General features: G+C 41.9%; 1 long non-coding RNA gene across 1 annotated transcript; it reads left to right on the plus strand.

Moving 5' to 3' along the window:
- Positions 1–5,751: 5,751 nt before the first annotated feature.
- LOC133386809 (uncharacterized) lies at positions 5,752–20,378 on the plus strand. Its single transcript, XR_009763303.1, has 3 exons — positions 5,752–5,878; positions 18,861–18,995; positions 20,252–20,378. It is a non-coding gene; the product is annotated as an uncharacterized LOC133386809 (long non-coding RNA).
- Positions 20,379–23,499: the final 3,121 nt, after the last annotated feature.

Consider the following 23,499-nt stretch of genomic DNA (forward strand, 5'->3'; position numbering starts at 1 on the left):
ACTCCCCCATCCCCAGTTGCTTGGTTGGGGGCTGCAGTCTGCCAAGGCATGGAGCTCAGTGCACACGTGCACACAGAGAGCAGTGTCAGCAGGAGGGGTGCACAGAATGGGCAGCTGCGCCAGAGAAACATTGCTGCTACTCCTGCTAGATGCCTCCTCCCACCTGTCGCATGCTTGGGGAGGGGGGGTGATTGTATGCAGGCACAGGAGTTCCCTCTCTGTGACTCGGCCCCTGCCCAGAGAACCCGGGCCACCTAATGGGCGCTGGGTAGCAGGGCTATAGTCTGGGTAAAATCCGGCTAACCGGGCAATACAGCAACCCTACCTAAGTAAGAATTGCAAAAACAAACTGATTAGATAAAATAGGGCCTGAGACATCCTTCTGTTCAGGGAAGGGAGTGTTGCAAAATAGTATTCTTGCTTGTGAGTTGTGTCAGCTGCATTGACCCTATCACTCACCTGTTTTGATGTATGGATCAGGGCCCCTTTGTATGTTATCACAGCAGTGCAAGAACAGCTTCCCTGTAGTCACTTCCCAAACTACTGTGGTAAGATTTGGAAGGCAGGGCCACATTGGTGGGGCCATCCAGGTAGGTCCTTTCCCTGGCCAGAAAGATAACCATAAGGTGGGAAGGACCTGGGCAATTGGCTTCATCCATGCAGTTCAAGCTTGCAAACCTTACTGGGGCAACTGCTCAGGAAGGGTCATTATGGGGATGGACCCAGTTGCTACGTTGCACCAGGAAATACATTCCAGGCATTAGTCTAAACAGAAGTTCTTTTGGACATGCCTTGGAATGGGGGAGGATGGAAAAGGCCCATCAGGACACTCCTTCAGCCACTGCGGATTCATTTGTGCCCATTTTAAATACCAACTGGAATTTTCCCTTATTCGTTCCCTCTGCCTCTTAGATAACAAAGCTGGAATAGTTTTGCCACTGTGGGAACAAAAGAACATTTAAACGTTGCTGAAAACCCTCGAGGATCCAAAAGGAATCTTGAAGGCTTTCTGAGGTTTTGACGTTTTTGCTTTTGGCAGCTGGAAAATGTTCAGAGAATTTGGCTGTGGTTGGATACTAAGAAGATAGTCTATGAAAACTACGGAATGTTTTGCCTCACTCAATGAGCTCAATGACTGTTTTCTGCTCCTTGTGTGCCTGTTGCTTGAAATAGGGTTTTGGGAAGGACAGAGCTTGGAAAAGTTACTTTTTTGAACTACAACTCCCATCAACCCCAGCCAGCATGGCCACTGGATTGGCTGATGGGATTTGTAGTTCAAAAAAGTAACTTTTCCAAGCTCTGGGGAAGGATATTACTGGAATAACAACTACAACTCTCTTTTGCTAAATTACTGTTAAATTAGGCAATATGGTTTGTCTGTAGAATATATATAAAACTACCCTTGCTGCTTTCTGTGTGGAGCTTGGAAAGAAGAACAGCGACAAGAAGAATCCTTGACAACCAGGAATGAGTTGAAGAGAAATATCATGTGATAGTCTGATCACATCCGCAGTGGTCACGCCTCTGCCCTGTAAACCCATCTTCTTTAGATCAGACAATGAAGCCCAAAGCACTGGCTGGATATAAAGTCTGTTTCTCCAGGAGCTCTACTCATTACTAGAGTAGAGTATTACTCCATCTCAGACAGGTGGAGAGAAATAGGGAGTGTGTGTACTGAATTATTCAGGAATGTCTGCAAGTGATCTACACTAAGGGGAGATCACAAAATTAATTTCGGTCTACAGCAGCCATGGGGAACCTCAGGCCCAGAGGGAATGTGGCCCTCCAGCCTTCTCTCTTTGGCCCTTGGAACTTTTACTAGGCCACAGCCCTCACTGCCCCTGCTGTGCACCCCAGTTTCTGCCTGACTGGAATGTGTCGTTGAACGCAGACCATGCATCTTTCTTGTCTGGATGGAGAATACAGAGAGGTGTGACTATATGTACAAACTAGACTCCTGCACAAACATAAAATTTAAATGTATTGCTCTGCCCACTTTTGCCTCTGGCCCTGTCCACCGCTGACATGTGGCCTTTGGAAGCTTGCCCAAAAGGGAGTGCAGCCCTCAGACTGAAGATTTTTCCCCACCTCTGGTCTACAGAAACTACAACAGCCCCATCCAGTAAACCAAATATAGCTTCCTTGGATTTTTCTTAACCTTGTCTTGGTCAGACAGCTAACACCAGTAACACCCTCTAACACTCTTTGGGGTATCTTAACACTCAGTACTGATAATTTATTGGTTTATACCATGTTCGTACCCTACCCACCTGACCTCCAAGGAGCTCAGGTGGTTTTCCTGATCTCTCTTTGCTATAATTTTGTGAAGCAGTTTTAATCTGAGAAGTAGGGACTTGCCCAAAGACATCCAGTGAGTGTCATGGCCGAGAGATTTGTCCATGGTCACCATTCCTACTGGGTTTGTTTATGAGGTAGGATTTGAGCAACAGATCTTCAAATTAAAGAGTCAGTTACATCTACCGAGGAGTAGATTTAGAACAGAAAGAAAATCTAATTGTAAAAGCAGTTCAAGCTATTACAGTGTAATAGTAATCAAGTCTTCTCAGAAGAATGTCCTGTTGAATTCATTTGAGTTTAAGTGGGGTTAGGATTACAGCCTAAGGACATTATAGTATTGCTTGTCTTGCATGCTTTCAATCAAAGTTTGTTAAAGTATAAGGATGGGGTAATTGTCTCTAAGATATACTGCAGGGAGATGAACAGACAATCCATAAGATCAGGGCTGGGGAACCTTGGCCCTCCAGATGTCATTGGATGACAACTCCCATCCTCCCTACCCATTGGCCATGCTGGCTGGGGCTGATGGGAGTTGGGAATCCAACCAAATCTGGAGGGCCACAGCTTCCCCATCCCTACACTAGATTCCTACAGTTCTTTCATCCTCATCGCCAATTTACTTTGTAGATCATTACCTGGCAAGAGGGACACACTAAATACAAACTTCATGTATCTCAGATTACAACCCATTCCCTTCTTCTTCAGCCTTCCTTTTTTCTTTCCCTGCTTGCTCCTTGAGTATTTTGGAAAGTATAGTAATGAAGGGGCTGCACTATAGAAAATAAAAAACTTCCAGATATAAACAATAGAATAAATGGCACACAAGAAGCAACTGGTGACAAGTGAGAAATATTTCAAAATAAGAAAACTATAGAAGTCTGCATGGATTTGAAATGAAGGACAGACCCTGAAAATACTGCGCAGGATAATTTTTGTAGCTGGCAGAAGATGGCAAATTTAGAAGTGCAGGGTCCCTCCCTGAATCATGTCATGTACCATTATGGCCACGCCCCCTCTTCCACCCACCCCTCCAGCTCCTCTACTGAATTTGCAATGACAATAAAAAATTGGTAATAAAAATGCATAATAAATATCAAAATATTTAACATTTTATAGATGGTGTTTATTACGTTGAATTATAAAGGAATAAAAATTATTCCTTGGCACCAGTCACAATGGCCACCATGGGGTGGGTGGTATAGCACATAATATCTGCCATGGGGACATGGCATAACACACAATTAGAGTAGATTAATTCCTGCTTCCCCAGCACCACTACCACCTCATGCTTACCCTGGGAAGTCAGTGCTATGTCCTGCTGGTTCTGCTTGTGGCAACTGCACAATATTCTCTCTCTCTCTCTCTCTCTCTCTCTCTCTCTCTCTCTCTCTCATACACACACAAACACACACTCACACACACCTGCTGGGATGTCTAATACCAGTAGGAAGCATTCCTTTGTACTAGGGAAAATATACAAGGTGGCCAACTCTTGCACACACTCAGAGCACACATATACTCACCACGCACATACAGACCACACATACACATAATATCCCTGTCCCTTTCACTTACTGACACACACACATATACACAACCACACATCTCTCTCTGGCACATCTCTTCCTCTCTTTCTCACACACCACACATGCATACATACCTCCCCCTCTCTTTCTCTCTCACATCCACACTACACATAGATTCCTCCATCTCTGTCCAAGTGCACCCCCACCACCACAAGACCACACTTACATATCTCCTTTTCTCTCACATGCACACAGACAGCATATAGATCTGTCCCTCCATCCATCACACAACACCACAAATGTATCGCTCCCTTTCACACAAATCACGCATGATACATACTTCTCTCAATCACACACACACGTACTACATGAGCAACACCCCTTCAGAAAAACTCCTCCTTTGGGCAAAAGAAGCACCAGCCACCAGCTCCACCTCACAAGCAGACAATAGCAACCTGAGCTCCTTCCAGCCCTCCCTCCCTTTCTTTTTTTAAGTAAGCCCTAGCCATGGGGTGCAGGAGGTGCCCACCTCTGGCTGGAAAACTCCTCTCTCTCACTGTCATTGTCCTCACCACCTCAGAGCTTGGAAAAGTTACTTTTTTCAACTACAACTCCCATCAGCCCCAGCCAGCATGGCCACTGGATTGGGCTGATGGGAGTTGTAGTTCAAAAAAAGTAACTTTTCCAAGCTCTGCATCCTCCTTCTCTCATGACTCTGCTCCCACAACAATGGATGTTAGTAGGAGCCAATCAGCATGAAAGGGGATTAATGCTGATTGGCTGTAGTGATGTATAGGGACCTGGCAGGGACCTGGACCCCCAAACAGTAAGGGGATGATGACCCAGCAGGACCATACTACTGACCAGGATGGAGACGTTTTTGTCTTTAGAATAATCTGTACTATGAGCAGTTATTTACCAGGTAGGTTATTATAAAGAGAAATTTCTAGCAATAAATCACATTATGAACTATATCATCTTATGTGGGTCTTTCCAATTATGAAGATCTCTTGGCCCTTTGCAAAGACATAACTTTTTATATTAAATTATGTTTATATTTAAGAAGTTTATCTTTAAAAAAATCAGAAGGTTTCTGGTAGGCAAGGGCGCACAAGAAGCTTACGTCAAGTGCTGAGAAAATAGCAATCTGGTGGTAGTTTGCTGCTATCCTCAATTCCCCCTTAACTCATTGATACTGTGGGTGGGAGTCCATCTCTCTGAAATTCCTTGGGGGCCTCATTGTGTTTCCATTTCTATTTACAGCCTAGAAGAGTTCAACGAGACGCGTGAACTGTACTTGTTGGGTTTTTCCGCTCCCCCAGGATGCCCAAGGCATTTCAGAAAAAGTTTAGATGTCATCATTGTGGCATGGTTTTGCAAAAGCCAAAAGATTTTTTCCCCACTCAAATTTTACAAAGCTGGGAGACTGACATGCACAGCTTTATTTGTTGGGGTGGTGGAGGAGAGGAGTCCAGAAAGAGTATGGAGTGCAGTAGACAAAAAATATGTTTCTGCACTAGAAAGAAGTTACATTGCATGTGGCTCTTAAGGAATTACTACAGAATGCACTGCTGTAGAGAACTGAAAGTGTCAAGGATGTGTGCAACATTAGCCCCTGCCAGCTCATCTAGTGGGGTGGAGCCACAGCAGCAGCAGCAGCAGCGCCTCTGCTTACTTGGAGGCAGCAAGATCTGGGGGAGCACCGGATTGGTTCTGCCGGTGTGCCCGCTCCACACAGCTCTGCGCCCCCCCCACACACACACTCCTGGTAACCAGCAGGAACACTAGTACTATTGTGGCAGCTCTGCCCTACTAGGTGAATCACTCCTGATTGGCAGACAGTATAATATTCCCGGATTGGATTGGCTGAGTATAAATACCAGAAGCCTGCTTGCTGCTCTCTTTTCTGCTCAGCAGTGTCCTCCGCCTACTGCACTTCAGACCCAGGCCCTGCTCCTGCCCTCAGGCTTTTGTCTCAGGCCCCCTGTGCCAGTTCCTTCAATGAGCAGCAGGGACCCCAGGTTAGAAAACACCCATCTTGGATCCCAATGCAGGTACGGCTGCCCACAGCCATGGCTTGAAATGAATGTCTGTAAATATTCAAAATTGGCTAAGCTTTCACTGGAAGTCAAATGTGACATTTTGTATTTGAATTCTGAATATGAAATTTTACTGCAGGATTCAGTGGTGGCTGCTTTGCTGTAGGTTTGCTGACATCTCTTAATTGTTTTGCTTGTGGCAGGCATCAAATATCAATTGTCATAAGCTGTCAAATGCTGTCAAAAGTGCAAAACAGAACTGCACATAAAGCAGTGCAAAATAGTAAATATGTGGGTTTTTTTAACCAAATGCTTACTAAATATAAATGTGAAGGGCCTTGGATTAATGGTGGGGTGGTGGAGCTCTGAATCTGGATTTCCCGCTTGAAGACAGCTCCCTGGCCTCAGGAGCCCAATCTAAGTGTTCTCCTTGGGGTGGCTCCAGGCAGGCTTGAGGAAATGGGTCCATGAGGCAGACTCCTCTTTAAGGCTCCTTTTGCCAGAAGTCTCACTCCTCCCCAGCACACAGTCTAAAACTGGCACTGACTCCCAGAGTTAAATGCAACAAGCATCAAAATTAAATAAACCAACTTTTTTAAAAAAATTACTGGACCCTTAGGTAGGGGCAGTGATAGAAAGTTGGAATGATTGGCCTCAAAAGTCACCAGTCCAACCCAAATTGGGTGGGGCAGACCATAAAGGGACAAGAACTAGAGTGAGGACTGAGCTTGAAGGGACCATCATAGGCAGAGCCTGTCCGAATCTGACAGGTAATGTACAAACCCTGGCAGAAATTGGCGAGACACATTGACTTGAAAATAACAATGGGGGCTGGATCTGAAGAAGACTGACTTTTCAAACCCAGATCCTGTTTACCTGCTAGAATAGCATTTCACAGGATGGACTCATAAAATTACAGGCAGTTAGCAACCCTAATCAAAACATATCAGAGGGAGAATTCCCCCCTCCGGAATGCTCAAAGCACCCATTATTGTTCAAAATAGATGCTCTGATCACAGATAGGCTGAGTAGTTCCCATTGTAGATGAAACAAATTACAGTTCACATGCAAGTTAACATAGTGCCAAATTAGATATTTTGGAAACGTGACAAGAACTGGTTTCTAGAAGAGTCTCTGACTCACTTCCTGGTTTCATTATGCTGGATATTTTGGTTTCCTGCCCCCCCTCCTTCTTGATGCTTTTAGCTTTTAGCTTTCTCATGCCAGTGTGGCAGCACAGCAGATTCTGAGTCTTTAAGAAGAAAAATACAGAAGAAGGGAAGATATTTTATAAACATAGTTTCCCAATCTATACAGTCCAGTGTTTTGAAATCTTTCTTCTGCCAACATTTTAATGGTGATTAGTTGTACTCTGAAGAGCTGCTAATGTGGTTAGATGCCTCCTGGTCTTGCCAGAGTAAGATTTGCCCTTGACCTTATATTCCAGATTGAGAGAAACAGAGCCCTATTGATATATTTTTTTTTCCTGTTAAGTTGAACGACCAATGTAACTAGTGACAGTGGCCTCTTGCTTCCATGGAAGTCCTCCTCAGAATAGGAAGTCTGACACCTCTTAAAATAATTTTTGAAGCTCTCTGCTCAGAGTCCCCTCAACTAAGGACAGGAGGAGAAGTTCCATTCAGTTCAGTGCGCACAATCACCTCCTTCCCCCAACGGTCACCACAGGGGCATCTGCAGTAGAACATCTTGACCCAAAGGGAGAGGGGAAGAACCAGTAACAGATTCTTCTTAAAGAAGCTGTCTTGTCCATTTATTGTAACTTTAAAAAAATCATTACTTGTTTCTATAATAATTTATGTAAACCGCTTTGTGAGGTCTGCCTGAAAAGTGGTACATAAATGCCTTAAAACAACAACAACAACAGCAACAACTATTATTATTATTATTATTATTATTATTATTATTATTATTATTATTATTATTATTATTATTATTATTATTATTCCGGGAACACTATGCAAACCAAAGTGCAGCTATTTTTCAGAATGTGCAATTCAGATTTCCAAACTAATTGTATGAACAAAAATGTGTAGATTAAGGCAAAGTGTGCATAAAGTGCCATATAGTGGTGAAAATATACAAAATGCATTATATTGGGAGAACATGCTTTCCAAAATGTGTCTATAATGCAAAATTGCATACAAAAATGTGTACATTAGGAGGAATGTGCATTAAAAAGCAGATGAATTTTCAGAAGGACTTTTTTTAAACCAAAAAGATCACAGATGCAGAAATGTGGCAAAACTGAACTTAAGACTGGAAAAAATAAAACACTCAGAAACTCCAGATTGACAAATTCATCCACCCCTGCCTTCAACCCTATTCAGCAGTTGTCCTCTGGTTGTGCAACAATCTAATTCAAGAGGTGTAGGTGAGCATCTGGTAAAGCCCACTTATTTGGCAAGGCTGTGGGGCTTTAATATGTTTGTGTCAGACCCAGCACCTGTGCAGTTGAGGCAGAGGCTGAGGGGAACTGAAGCAATATCATTCTGTAGAAAAAAGCAAACAGTGGGTCTCCTAGTTGTAGGCATGTGGGTTAACCTCACTCAAGACTTTAATAGAGATCAAGGAGTTTCATTTAACCCACTTTGACCTCTCAGTGCAAAGAAGCTTCTTTGGCTAGTGTATCTGCAGGTCTCCTTGCTGTTCCCTCCTTTATCAGATCTGATTCTAGACAGTGTCTCAGAGGAGGAACTATCAAAATTTCTGGGATTTCCCTCCCCCTCAGCACTGTGCTGTAATGATCTTTTCCAAGCGTTTAGAAAGTTGTGTTGTCAAAGGGTGAAGAAGAAACTAGTGTGTAGCAACCAGGTATGCATTCCTGAAGGCGTATGGAAATGAAGTATAGCAACGCTGTTTCATTTCATTACAAATATTGCACTCTAAAGTGTGACTGGTTAAAAGGTGAATTGGAAGGGCCAGGATTAGTGCTAAAAGTAACATTAAGGAGGGAGTGTCTCCCATTGCCCTTCAGAAATTGTGTGTAACCAGGGGATGTGTATTGAAATATACTCCATATGCAGCTATTCCCCACATTACATTTTGCATGACTTTTCCAATCCAGGTCAGAAAGTAATGTGTGAAGTAGCCCATAGAGAGGGAGAGCATTTGATGCCCACACAATAAAGGAATCCGGTTCTTCATTATTGCAAGCAATTTCCATATCTTACGGGACAGTGATAGAAGAAACATGGTTGTGTAAATTGTCAGAACATATAAATAGTCAAAGAACCCTGGACTAACTGACCAGGTAGTTATTTTGAGATGGGGACCAAATGCCAGGTCAGATCTAGAAACAGCAGATGATGTAAACTAACAGGATGTGTGCCTGAGCTGCCTGGCTTATAAAACAGGGGGAGAGAGGGGGGAAGGAGGGAGCCAGGCTGAATTATGGACAGTCTTGCTGACAAGCTAGCTATAGAACTTTATGGTGAGGAGGCCAATCTCCCTCCTTCCAGTGGAACAGATGACCTCTCTCTTTTCCTAAATTTTGCACAACTGGAAAATTAACTTCTAAAAGAAATTGTTAGATCAGCTACAGACTTATTGAGAATATCAATTATTTGAGCACGAAGGTATAAATATTCCAAGTGGAACTATCTTTGCTATACTGCTCCATATTTATACATTTACAAACAAATGTTTCCCTGACTTTCCTCGATGAGAACACAAAGCAGCTTGCAAGACACAAATACAATTTTAGAAAACAGTATTGTACAAATAGAGCAAAAGAAAAAACTATAAAACTAAGAAAAGTAGAGTAAAAATAATGATGGGAAGCACCCTTTAAAAAAAACCATATATACATCTGCGTTAGGAATAATAAAAATACAGTAATTGATGTAGGCATTCTTGGCAGTGACCATAATGTGATCTGTGTCCTAGTTGGCTGATTCCAGTTGTTGGGATTGTAAGTAGAGAGAGCTCTGTTGCAGTCAGGTCCTGCTTGCGGGCTTCCCACAGGCATTTGGAAGGCCACTGTGAGAACAGGATGATCGGGATAGGGGCAAAAGGGCATACTGCAGAAATGAAACTTATCTCCGGGCCGTACCTTGCCCTACAGCAGAGGTGGCAACTGGCAGCCCTTCACCTATTTTCTTGTGTGCAGGGGGAGTCCAGAGGGGGAGAAGCAAGTGGGGAGACGGAGAAACAGAGGAAAGAAGCAAAAATGGATGATGCAATGGAAAGAAGAGAGCTGGGAAATCCTCTGCAAGTGATCAGACCTCTAGCAAGAGCAAACTCTCCCTGTCCCGGCAGCCTGCTGGATGGGGAGGAAGAGGGAAAGGCACAAACAGAGATAAGGGGGTGGGCTGGGGGCCATTGGTGCTAGCTCTGCCGACTGCTGCCTTCAGCTCTGCCCGCTGTTAGCAGGTGGCTCCTGCAAATAACCCCCAAGGGAATGTAACCTTCAACAGAACAAAAAAAAGGTTCCTCAACTCTGCTCTTTAGGACAACCAAAGCTTGCTGCTGTTCCTATGAGGAAAGGAAGAAGAGTTGGGACTTTTTAGGGTATTTATTTATTTCTCCTTTAAGGCAATTGATTGGGGGCACCGCCTCACATGGACATCGCTGAACATGGTGGAATGGATAAAGAAAAAATGCTCTTCCTTTCTCATAACAAGGAAGGCAACCCAAAGTAGTTGAATAGCAGTAGGTTCAGAAGATATGAGAAAGTGGGGTTTTTTAACGCAATATAATAAACTTGTGGATTTCATATCCTGAAGATATGCTGATGGCCCCTATTTTACTATAGGAGGTTTCAGAGGCCCCTTGCATGGAAAGAACACGTGGGGGGGGGGTCACAGGGCTGCACTGGCTAGTCCTGTCCCCTACTTCCAATGTGTTTACTGGCCACAAATTTGTAGTGTGTTGGAGGGGGTCCTATGCATGTACCCATGTACGTACATAGAGCTTCTGCACATGGAAAGGAACCATGGCTCAGTCAAGGCTTGCCCCCATGTGCACATTCATTGTTACACATAGAGCTCATTCCAACATGCTATGAATATGTAGATGGTAGAAACTGAGACTAGCCCACACAGCCCCATGACCCCCCTTTTGTATTCTCTCACCACAGTAGTGGTGGTGGGGAGGTTGCCTGCTCAGAAGCCACTGTTGGTTCGGGTTTCCAATCAGCAAATGTGATAAAACAGAAGACTTGCATGATGCTCATACCTGATGGTGTACGCTGTTGTATGTGTTTGTGTTTATCTTAAATAGAACCAAAGAAAGCTGCCTTATACTGAGTTTCAGACCATTGGTCAGTCTATCTCAGTGTTGCTTACTCTGACTAACAGCAGCCCTCCAGAATTTCAGGCAGAAGCTTTCCCAGCCCTACCTGGAGATGTCATTCTGCTAGGGCTTCCATGTGGGACTTCCTGCATACAAGGCATGTAGGGAAAAAATCCCATGTGTGAGCAACCCTTACAAACACAATTGTGGGAAACCACTAGTTTTGTTTGGCTGGTCTGTTGACAGCTGGATCTGAAAGCCAGAGTATATAAGCACAGGGGTTCTTTCAAAAAATTTGTCAGAAAAAGTAACAGCCTTCACTGAAACTTTTAAATCTGTATTGTGTGTTTTCCAGTCAAATGAAAGATAAAGCCAGGTGGGTTTTGTTGTGGTTTCAGTTTTCATTGGAAACATTTTGTGCAGCCTGGCTCTGCAACCCTTTTATCCTAACACCTAATCTCCTCTGTTGGCAACTGTTACTGCTTGTCAATCTGCAGCAAATATCAGTTACTGGTCTACCCTGCTACAAAGGAAGGCTCTGTACCAGCAGGGAGAAGCACAGGAAGTTGACTGGACAGCTATATGGTTATGCTGGGTTGTCAGATAAACTCTGATCCATTTATTCTGCTATGTTCCAAAACTCATGCTTAATTATCTGTGATTATTTATTTACTATTTTATTTTGCTCAACATCCTCCAATATAATAAAAACAATATATTAATATATTACAATTATGTTAACTCTAAGGGTGACACTATACACTGCAAGGGAAATATCATTATGGGGTATTACATACTGCGTTTTGGACCAAAGGCTCCCAAAGTGATGAACAGCATGTTGTTCCCTGCAGTGGGGATACACATGATTGCTGATATAACACAGGATAATACGTATTTCTACCAGAAACCCACAATCAAACCAATCAATAAAATGCTTTCAAGATCAATTCAGCAACTTTCATTTACATACTGCTTTTATTCCCCCTTTCAGACAATTATTGTCCTCCAAAGCGGCTCACCTCAGTTAAAAATGGGTAGAGAGTGTGTCAGTCCCTACTGTTAGGTTTGCAAACTCAAGAGATAAGAGGGAGATCAGTTCCTTAAAGTCCAGAATGAAGTGGTGAGCTAAAATAACACATTTTTATCTGTTTGGGTCAGGCTGATTGTCCCTTGCTGGTATTCATGGGCTTTTAGTTGATGGATCAGGGCCAGAGAGTCCTTTATCCGAAGTATCTTCTTCCAAGGTACAGCTTGGAACCCAAACACTTGATAGAGCACCTCTTTCAGTATACCCCCCCCAACCAGGAGTAAGAGAAGCCATGTTGGCAGGGAGTGCTTTTGATGGATGTTGTCCGTTTGGTGGTAAAGTGGATCATGGCCTTCTTTATAGTGGCACCCCAACTATGGAATTCCCTCCTGTTGGAGATATGATCGCTTCTTTTCAGTATTGACCTTTTGCCACCATCTGAAGGCATATTTATTGAGGCATTTGGAAGAAACTGAGATAATGAGGCTCTGAAACTTAGAATTTGAATGAATTTGGGTAATTGCAGTTTCTGCCACATAATAAGTTTCAGGATTGTCTCTGATTTTATTTGTATTTTCTAGGTAAGATTTATGGTACAGTCATTTACCGCCCTGCAACTGTTAGATAAACAGTAGTTTATAAATATAATTATATTTTTTGTTCCCAGTGTCTAATGTGAGAGTTGGAGCATGAACTGAGTCTGGGTGTTAAGGAACTTAACAGAGAGCTGTGAACCCAGCAAAGGTCCAGCTAAGATTAAGAAACTAACACCCTCACTGCTAACTGCTCCTCCTCCTAATCATCTGCTGAGTCATTGTTGGCATTTCTCTCCTCCCAAGTAGACCCCTGATAACAGAGCCCTCTGGCAACCAAATGGGCACTCCCATGGTGACTCTGGGTTTCCCATCCTGTCTGCTCTTGCCTTTGCACTTGAGCCCTTGGAGGCCAATGGGGGAGAACTGGGGTTCAAGGCAGGGCTCAGCATGTGGTCAGAGGGCCTATCAGGGGACCCCAATGAGACATCTGTGAGATGGGACACTTTAGCTTCCCATGGAGTGGAGAAGAGCTGACAAATGCTTTCTGCAGATAGAGTGCAGCGGTATTATATGGATGAGGTGCAGTTCTTCTAAAAGCAAATAACGCCATCTAATTATTCAGACTTGGTCATTCAATAAGCACTAGTGATGACTTCTAATGCCTTTTGAAGGGCTTTTAAATCAATCCAGTTGATGTGGTGAAAGAAACAGAGGCTGCCAGTCTTCCATTCGTATTTAAACCTTGTGCCTTTTCTCTGATAATTCAATCAAAGCCACAAATTACTTACACATTCCTTCCAGAGCAAAGAGAGAGAGAAACAGAACATAAAATTTTACACATTATTCAATAAAATGCATCATATTAAGATTCACAGTGCCAAACACAAAATCTCCGCTGCACACATAATGGAAAAACCAGGTAGCAAATTACACTGCAGAAAAACTAAGGGCATAGGTTTTTTAAAAAATACAGCTAAAGACCTGTCAAGTTTCAGGAATCTCCTGGCCTTTTCTCAGTAATCTATATGCATACACTCACCACACAAAGAACCCAGCCTTGCTCCCTCTGTCTCAAGGGCTGTGATTTACTTCCCTGTCCCCTTCATCAAAGGAATGAATGATGGCCATTAATTTGTAGGAGAAAGTAAGGAGATGCACCTGGGGAAATGATCTGGGTGGGGCTAAATCTGCCCATGTTCACTAATAGACACCTTCCTCCGAGAGCTAGTAGCAGTTCCAGGGGTGATTGAGATTTTCAATGGGATTGCAGTGTGGGGAGAAAGGGATTGCAGTGTGGGCAGTGTGCCCCCCCCCGGCAACAGCTGCTTACATTTTTTAAAATGTGCACATTAGTTGCTTTCATGCAAAGGTTGTCATGTTTAGTTTGGTGCTGGGAACATTATTAAGATTTGTAGCTGTCCATGCAGAGTATGATTGGGTTCTGTCCCTACATACCTGTTGGTTTGTTTTAAACTGTGTGTATTATTATTCAGACATTTTTAAAAATACTTGAGCAGCTCACTCAGCTGTCAGTTGCTGGCAGCTTCCATCAAGCTGCAGAGCAGAAGGGAGAAAACCTGCCTGGTAACATGGCTGCTCCAAACTTCCTTACAGACTTGAACCTTCACTGCAGAGAGAGGTATGAGAAACGAGTAAGAGTTAAGAAGATTCTGTACTCTTTCCTGCCTACGCAGGTCACAGGTAAATGAAATGCAAATAGAAAAAGAAAAAGATGGTGGTGATTTCCTAAATGCAATACCATACCAACCACAACAAGATTCCTACGAGTAAGGCAGAAAAGTCAGTATCCCACAACCAGTCAGGGTTCCTAAACAAAACTAAAAAAATCCTGGAAGCCAGTTAGCCAAGGTCAGAGAAATCCCCATGCAGCACAACCTGAACAAGGGCTGCAGTTAGTGCAGAATGCTGTGGCACGATTGCTGACAAGAGTGAAACCCTATCTACACATACCACCTCTGCTCTAAAATCTACACTGGTTGCCAATTTGCTAGCAGGCAGAGTTCAAGGTGTGCTTTCCATGTTACAGGTGCCACATAGTACTCGTTCTGCTCTTGTAAGAAATCAATCCTTTAGTGTGGCACTTTGGAACTCCCTGCCTATTTAGGCAGGCTCTTTCATTGTACTCATTTTGGCACCTGCTAAAAACATTTTTGTTTAGGCAAGCCTACCCAGGCATGTAGAAACTATTTTGTTTTTTATGTGTGTTGGTTTTATTATTTTGAATGTTTTTAAATACCTGTCTTTAATTGTTTTTGCCAATAATTGTTTTAATTCTTGCTATGAACCACTCTGAGGTTTTTTTTACAATAAAGCAGCATATAAAATAAACAAGTAAATAAATAAATTTCAGAGTCACTGTGGCCCTTGGGTCTCTTTCCTCTTTTGTACCCAGTCAGGCCATTTGGTACCATCTAGCTCAGTACTAATGACATGTACTGGCATTAGCTGTCCAGGATTTCAGGCAATAGTCTCTTCCAGAGATTGAATTTTGCACCTTTGCAAACATGTGCCCTACAACGGAGCTACAGCCCCTTTTAAAAGCGTATCTTTTAAAATTGTTATTTTCAATTCACTCTTGAATGCACATCATACCTAGGGCAGATCCACACCATGCATTTAAAGCACATTCAACATACATTTGAAGCACATGAATCCCACTACAGAATCCCAGGAACTGTAGTTTGTTAAGGTTGGTGGGAACTATAACTGTGAAGAGGAAATTACATTTCCCAGGATTCTCTAGGGGAAGTCATGTGCTTTAAATGTGAGTTGGATGTGCTTTAAATGTATTATGTGAATCTGCATTACTTCATAAACGTTGCCTACGTATAAATCATTTTAATTAAATTTTAAAATGGACATAAGCTATAAAGTTTACTTGGTGACCATGGGCTATGCACCATCTCTCAGCCTAATCTGCACCTCAGGGTGAAAACAACAGAGGGGGACCATGACCACCCCAATGAAGAAGGGCACACTTAAAATGTAGAGGAAATAATCATTTGTAAATAATAATTTACAACCATAGTATGAAATCAGATACATATCAAGACATAGTATGAAGAAATATTTATATAAGCATAAATGTCAAATATGTTTATTATTTACACAACCTGTAAAGATGTTTATAGTGCAATCCTATGCATGATTACTCAGAAGCAAGTCTCCATGTATTCAATGGGGCTTACTCAGACAGGGAAGCATGCACAGGACTGCAATTCAATGATAAGGAACTTCACTCACCCAAATCCAAAATTTCTGAATCCAAAATTCAGAATCATGCCACTTTAAGCTGTTTTGCAACTGTTTTATATTTGTTTTATGGTCATTGGATTTTAAATGGCTTTATTTCTTGTGAGCTGCCTTGGTTTCCAACTCTACCTCACAGGGTTGTTGGAAATATTCCATACACACACACACACTGGAGATGTAAAAATACATACACCCCTTATAATAGTTCATTGTCAAAACCAGTTGGCCATTGCAGAACTTTTTTTTAACTATTAGTTTCCTGCCAAATAAAAGTAGTGACTGTGAGACCTAAGTAAGCCCTGCCTAACTGCTTAAAAAAAAAAGATTGGAGAGGGAGAGAAAGATTTACAACACAATCCTTTTCTATGTTCACTCAAATGTCCCACTGATTTTCAGCACAATCCTAACCATGTCTACTCAAAAGTAAGTCCTACTGAATTCAATGGGGTTAACTACCAGGTATGTGAAATTAGCATTGCAGCTTTACTCCCAGAAAAATTTCATATTGGAAATGTTTTTTAAACAGGTTATGAATAAGACAAATAAGTTGCCCTCTTCCACAGTCCTGTAAAATTTAAATGTTGTTTTGACGCCTTAATTACAAAAGTATAACACTGAAGCATGTACACTTTTAAAAACTTCTGTTCAAAAATTATTTGAAAAATAAAAGTACAATATGCAATTTATTGCAATTAATTAAAAAAATCTTGCATGTACACTTTTATGCCTACCAAGATCCTGCTGTGATTTTCTGTTGTAGTGCAATCCTATACATGTTTACTCAGAAGCAAGTCCCAATCCTATACAGAGAAAGTACTCTTTATGCTGCTGAAAGCTATATACTGAATTCCTGATGTGAGACAAGCAGGAAAAGGAAACTGTTCTCAGAATCTGAAATGAGGTTTAGCTCTTGCTATTGTCAGTCACAACCCTGACTTCAAGTTCAAGTATTTTATTACAGTTTATATTTTATTTGGTTTATATCTTTTGAACTAGACCACCTAGAAACTTAATTTTTTAAAAATGAAAGCTAAGAATCTACAGACCTGGAGAGGACTCCCCAAAACTGGAGTCTTCGGCCAAAAACCAAACACCTGGCAACCCTACCTTATATCCCAGTCCAATCACTGAGATCATCTGGAGGAGGACTGTTAGATGTCCCCTGTGTTTCAGAGGCCTAACTGGCCTCATCCAGAACTTGGACATTTAGTGCTGCCAGTCCCATACTTTGGAATGCTCTTTTGACAGAGATTCGGCAGGCATCCTGACTTTTGACTTTCAGGCATCCCTTGAAACCTTTTTGGTGCCAACAGGCCTATGCAGCTGTTTAAAATGTCTTTTGAGTAGCCAGTCATTTTAATGATTGTTTTGGATTGCTTTTAAAAGTTTTTACATTGCTGTACACTGCCCTGATGTTTTGCAAGAGGGCAGCATATAAATATTTTTATAAATAAATAAACAGGCTAAAATACTTTAAATAAATGAAAATGGAAAATAAAAATATAAACATATTGAGTTAGACCCATAATTGTTTAAGGCTGCTAATGCCATTGTTGCATCTCCTGCCCCCCTTTAAGTGATAAATCTTGAAAAAGATGCCTCTAATGTGAAGTCAGTAGGTAGCTTTGTTATAATCCCTGCATCCAAAGAAATGGATCAAATAAATACTGTTGCTTTATTTTTGAATTAAAACAACTGCCACTGTGGTCAAATTCTCTTCATAACATGCTATAAATGAAGAAAATTAAAGGCTTGCTCATTTCTGCCTTCCCACCTGGATTTAATTTCAAAGGCAAGCTGCTGCTTATTAAAGCCCTGTGAAGTCACAATCCTTCAAACAAAAATCATTTAGAGGATGGATGGCATGTTTGTGGTCGCTCAAGCCCATTGCAAATGCTTAACACAGTTGGATTCTCTTGTCAGACTGCTGGTCATCTTTATTTTGCAATGTGGCAAAATGGTATCTCTCATATACTCCCCCCCCCCCTGTTGAAAAGCTATAGGAAACAAACTTTTGTGAGACAGAAAGCAACTCCCTATATGCATTGTAGTTCTTTTTCACTCTTTAGCATGCCCAGGAAATAGAACCAAGGGTGTTAACTACTAACTATACAGACAATCATCTATAGGCATAGATGGTAATTGTCTAATAAAGATTATTTTGCTCTGGGTTATAGAGAGGGTGTGTAGTGATGTATATCTGACCAACATGGGGTTAGAGATACCTTCTTATGTAGATACAGTTGACATTAAATGGAGGAGGCTACTTACGTGACGATGCAGCATGAGAGTTTTTTTTCTTTAGCATTCCTTCTTCCCTGAGATTTGGTCTCAATTGTGCTAAAATTGTTGATTTGTTGGAAGGCCCATCTTGTTTTCTAGCCTCAAGATAGAATTTCATAGCAAGGTTGGATGCTTATTAAAAAGGGATTTTTGTGGTGTCTTTAAATAAATAATCTTAATCCTAAAATTGCAATTTTGCATGTTTAAGATCTATTTCTTTCAGGGGAACTTCTCTTAACTGGGTGCTGCCTAATAGATATAATGTTTAATTGACCGAAGCTTCCCAACTAGCCTAGAATTCCTGTGTTTTAAAAGAGCTTTTTGCTGATAGAAATCAAACAGGCTTATTTTTATCTGATCCCAGTGTTGGATCGATGTGTGTAGTCACAGAAGGTGCACCAAAGGTCCAGAAAGAATGGGATGCCAACTCTTTTCATTCTGATCACATTTGTTCAGAGCTGAAACTCACTGAGTTCAGGATTGTAGCCTTACTAGCTGTACTTGCAGAACAGGGGGAAACTGAAAGTGCTTTAAACCAGCAGGTAAAAACACATAGGCAACAGTACTCTGTTGGCGAGGGAATCAGGTAATCACAAAAACAAACCTTTCCCATTTCCTCTTATAGAAACCATGGCCTGCTCTTACTCTTTATTCTGAACAATGGCTTGCCTTGGAAAGTCATGTGGCTGTGCCTGAGCGTCTATTAAGAGTCCCTGTCAAGTTGGCCAGGTTGACCACCTACTGGGTTCCATTTGTTCAGGTATGATTGATTGCCATCTTAAAGGGAAGCACACTCTAGCCCTGCTCTGGTTTTTGTGTGTTTTGGAGATGGGGGAGAAATTAAATTCATTTTCAATTTAATGCCAAATGTGTCAAATTTGTGTTTTCTGAGACAATATGAGAACTGAAACACAGTCCTCTTTCAAAATTTCACACTTATCTGAATATTGCAGTGCAGTTCTACAACCAAGCAATGCTTACAAAATGAATATAATAGGGGAAAGTGTGCACAAGATGAATTTACTGGTGAAACAGCCTACAAAAATGCATTATATTAAGATAAATTGCTTGCGGAAATGTGTTATGTCAGTCAAACTGCATGCAAAAATGCGTTAGGAGAAATTCACACTAAAATGCGGAAGAATTTTCATGGGAATTTGAAGATCGTTTGACTGCAAACTGGGGTATAAATCTTCAAAATAAATAAATAAATATCCCAGCACTGCCTAGGTACTAGGGATGGACTGGGCAGCCTAATTCCACTGTTTCAGTCATGCCGGCACTCATTCATAGGTTAATTCCATCCTGTTTTGTGCTGATTTTTTGAAAGAATGCACAAAAAGTCCACATTAAATTGTTCAGCTAAATTCTATTCAGAGTAGACCCAATGAAATTAATGGGGATGACTAACTTAGGCCCATCAATTTTAATGAGTCTACTCTGAGCAGAATTTAGTTGGATACAACTGTTTGTATGCTCTTTTCCCATAGAATGTACACTTTTCAATACTTTTCATTTCATTCATCCATAAAATATGCATCTTGTATGCATATTTTGCATAAGATATGTATTTTTGTGCACACGTTTTCCACACCGAAACTGCATCACAAAATCTAGAAAAGTGCATAATCTGGCAGGGAGCTGCATTCCAATCCACAAGCAAGTTAAGGTGCATTGGATCGGGGCAGTCCACTGCAAAAAGTAGTGTGAATTCCTCCCCAGTCCCTACTTGTAGCGACCATGGCATAGAACACCGATACTGGCCATCCTTCCCTATCTGCTGCGGTGTCTGCCAAGTCATGCTACAGGAGGCTGGGGACAGGGCTATCTTCAAACTTGTTGCCATGTTCAGTGGCTGGCTGCATAGCATCATCTGAAATGGATGTTCCAGGGTCCTCTGGAAATTTGCAGGGATTCAGTTCTCTGTGCGTGAGGAATCCTGGAGCACGGCGCTGGGAACACATACTGCTTTTTTTTGGCAACCCTGAAATATTACTGTTTTAAATGACTACTCAGATTCACTTGTGGAGTTGGTCCAGCCTTGACTTGTGGGGGAGAAATGGTGCAGCTGGACAGCTACAGCCTTGGAGCGGAGGAAGATAAACCTCAGCAGGGGCTCTTAAAGATACAGGGACTCCACACTTGTTAGGGAGGTGGCAAGGTATGTACATAGAGAAGTGCAGATTGTTTGTTTTAGCTTTCAACAAGTCTTTCAGCAAGGATGTCGACAGAACCATCAATTTGGCATAGCTGTTCTTGTTTATGTTTAATACAGTCTAAGTAGGAATAAAGCTTCTAAGTGGTGACCTTTTGAGATGACCTCCATAATTCAATTACATTGTTTGGCCACTAGTGAACAATTTGGTAAAGTGTTGCTGTGGAGAAAATCAGCACAGTATGAGTTGCCAGGTATCTTGTAAACATGCATTGCTAATGTTTGCGAACTGATGTTTCTTGCCAAGTGGAACATAGGGTGTTTGTCTCTAATTCCAAGTTATTTAAACAAAGTGTGTGTGTGTGTGTGTGTGTGTGTGTGTGTGTGTGTGAGGGGGAGTGTTGAGTCAAAATCACAGAGCCAGATAGGAGCCCACAAGTTCTCTACCTTGAATACCTATGCTAAGGGCAGCTATGCTGAATGAAGGTCCCTTTGCGCATTATATCTGCTACACTTGCCTGGACCTCTATGCCATAAATCCTGGGTCATGCTACCAACTGCTGCAGAGATGTGGAGAACTGAATTAAACATTGGAATAATGAGAAACTGAGAGTACCGAAATTGACAGATTCGTTCATCCCTACTAACAATACATGTGTTGGGATGTAGCTCACAAATGTGTCTTGAAAGCACTTCCATCACATTTTAGTTTGTGTATCTTCTTCCCCAGTGGTCATACTGGCATGTGGGGTATGTAGCCTGCATGCAGTAAACTAGCACATCAGAGAGAAAGCTAAATGCCTTCATGTGCTAGTTGGTTTAAAAAACTTGTAGGGAGCTTGCTTTTTAATGTGGTGTGAGCATTCAAAAATATAACCACCTACCACACAATCTGAACTGGTGCAGGCCAGAATTGTTACTTTGCATAATGTGGAGTTGAGCTCTAAACACCCTGAAGACCTGACCATGGGCTGGGCTGGGCTGTAGGTAGTTGTCTGGGCTGGACCGGCAACCAAGAACCAGAAGCCATAGTACACGCTAGCAGTCAGGGTTGAGGAGCAGGTCAGGATTGAATCACAAACCAGGAACAAAGAGCAGGTTATAGGGCAGAGTCAAGGAGCAAGCCAGAAGGCAGGGCCCATGAATAACTCAGGATGCAGACACACCAGAACTCAGGAAGACTTTGTTGTTCAAGCAAGGTCAACTGGGAAAGGAAACCCTTTATACTCCTTCCTGCCTAGAAGGATCCAGTGGTAAGCCTGGGTGAACAGAGTCAATCCAGTAGGTTCTTCACTGAGAAGGCTGTCACTTGCAAGGATGTGATTCACCACATGGAGCATCCACACTCAGATTCTCGCAGCTCCTGACATCCATGATTTTCGTGAAAACAGACAAGAAGAATTCATTCTACACTAGCAATGGGGAACCCCATTATACTCATTCTGCACTTGTAAGAAATTCTTTTAGTGTGGCAGCACCTACACTTTGGAACTCCCTGCCTATTGACACCAGGCAGCCGCCTTTGTTGTATTATTTTCGGCAGCTGCTTAAAAGAGTTCTCTTCAGGCAAGCCTATCCAGACACATAGATGCTAATGTGTTTTAATCTCATTTTAGTTTACCGCTGTTTTAAAAATGTTTTTAATTAGTTGTTTGTTTTTATTTATAATTAAGTTGTTTACAAGAAATATTAAAAATATTCTTACAGTCAAGCAGTATATAAATTTTGTTAAATAAAATAAGCTCCTCCAGATGTTCTAGACTACAACTCCTATAACATTTGCCACACTAGCCAGGGCTGATGGGAGTTAGAGTCCAATAACATGTGGTGGACATTTAAACAAGCCTTAGAAGTGGTCTGGGGACCCTTGGCCCTTCAGATGTTGCTGGACAACAACTCCCACCATCCCTTGCCATTGGCTATGCTAGCTGAGGTTCATGGAAGATGGAGTCCAACAACATCTGAAGGGCCACAGGTTACCCACCGCTGCTTTATAGGTTTGTAGGTTCAGCAGTGTAACAATTTCCCAGATCTTGAGTCATCATTGTGTTTCCCAACATTTTGCAAAACCTAGTCTTGCCACATTTATCAGATAAAGTGACTTCACAATGACTTTTTGGTACACCATCTCTGATTACAGAATCCCTACTTTGTCTATAAAATCCATTGAAAGGATGAGAAATCCACTGTGCTGTTCAGCTAAACTCAGTTATGATGCATGCAGCAACAGGATGGTTAAACCACACAAAGGAGTAACTAATCAATAGCTTGAGTACATATCTTAAGAGGCAAGTGTGCTCTTGTTAGATTGAGTTTGCCATTATTATGAGCCCAATTGGGGGGTGAGGCTGTTCAGACCTTTGCTTGAGCATGCAAATGCTCAAAGGGTGTTCAAGGGGCAGGGGCGTGCATGCAAATTCACCCCCAATGTGCTGGTGCATGTCACCCCATTGATCAGGGACCCTGATAAAGTATGGTCCCTGACTAGACTGAGGGTTCTACTCACATTTATGCAAATGCAAGTAAAAACCCTTTCAGACTTTCCCCACTCATCATGGAAAGGTCAGAGACAACACAGGCCAGGTCATGGGCACTGGGGACAGGGACAGCATATGTGGCCCCATGCCTCCTGTATGTGAGGGGGTTTCCTGTCTAGGCATAACAATTAAACAGGACTAGGTAACACATCTTAGGCTGCAGTCTATGCACACTTATTTGGAAGTAAGTCCCACTGAACTTAGTGGGCTTGAGCAGACAGCCATAGGCTTGGGTTGCCAATTATTTATTTATTTATTAGGTTTATATCTTATTTATTATTATTTTATTTATATCCCACCCTTCCTCCCAGCAGCAGCCCAGGGCAGCAAACAAAAGCCCTAAAAATACTTTAAACATCATAGAAACAGACTTTAAAATACATTAAAACAAAACATCTTTAAAAACATTTTTTGAAAAAGCTTTCAAGACTTTAAAAAAAAAGTTTAAAAACACTGGTGTTTTTTTTTTTTAAGTTTTAAAAACATATTAAAAAGCAATACCAACACAGAAGCAGATTGGGATAAGGTCTCAATTTAAAAGGCTTGTTGAAAGAGGAAGGTCTTCAATAGGC

This window comes from Rhineura floridana, chromosome 6 (genome assembly GCF_030035675.1).
Source record: "Rhineura floridana isolate rRhiFlo1 chromosome 6, rRhiFlo1.hap2, whole genome shotgun sequence".
NCBI lineage: Eukaryota > Metazoa > Chordata > Lepidosauria > Squamata > Rhineuridae > Rhineura > Rhineura floridana.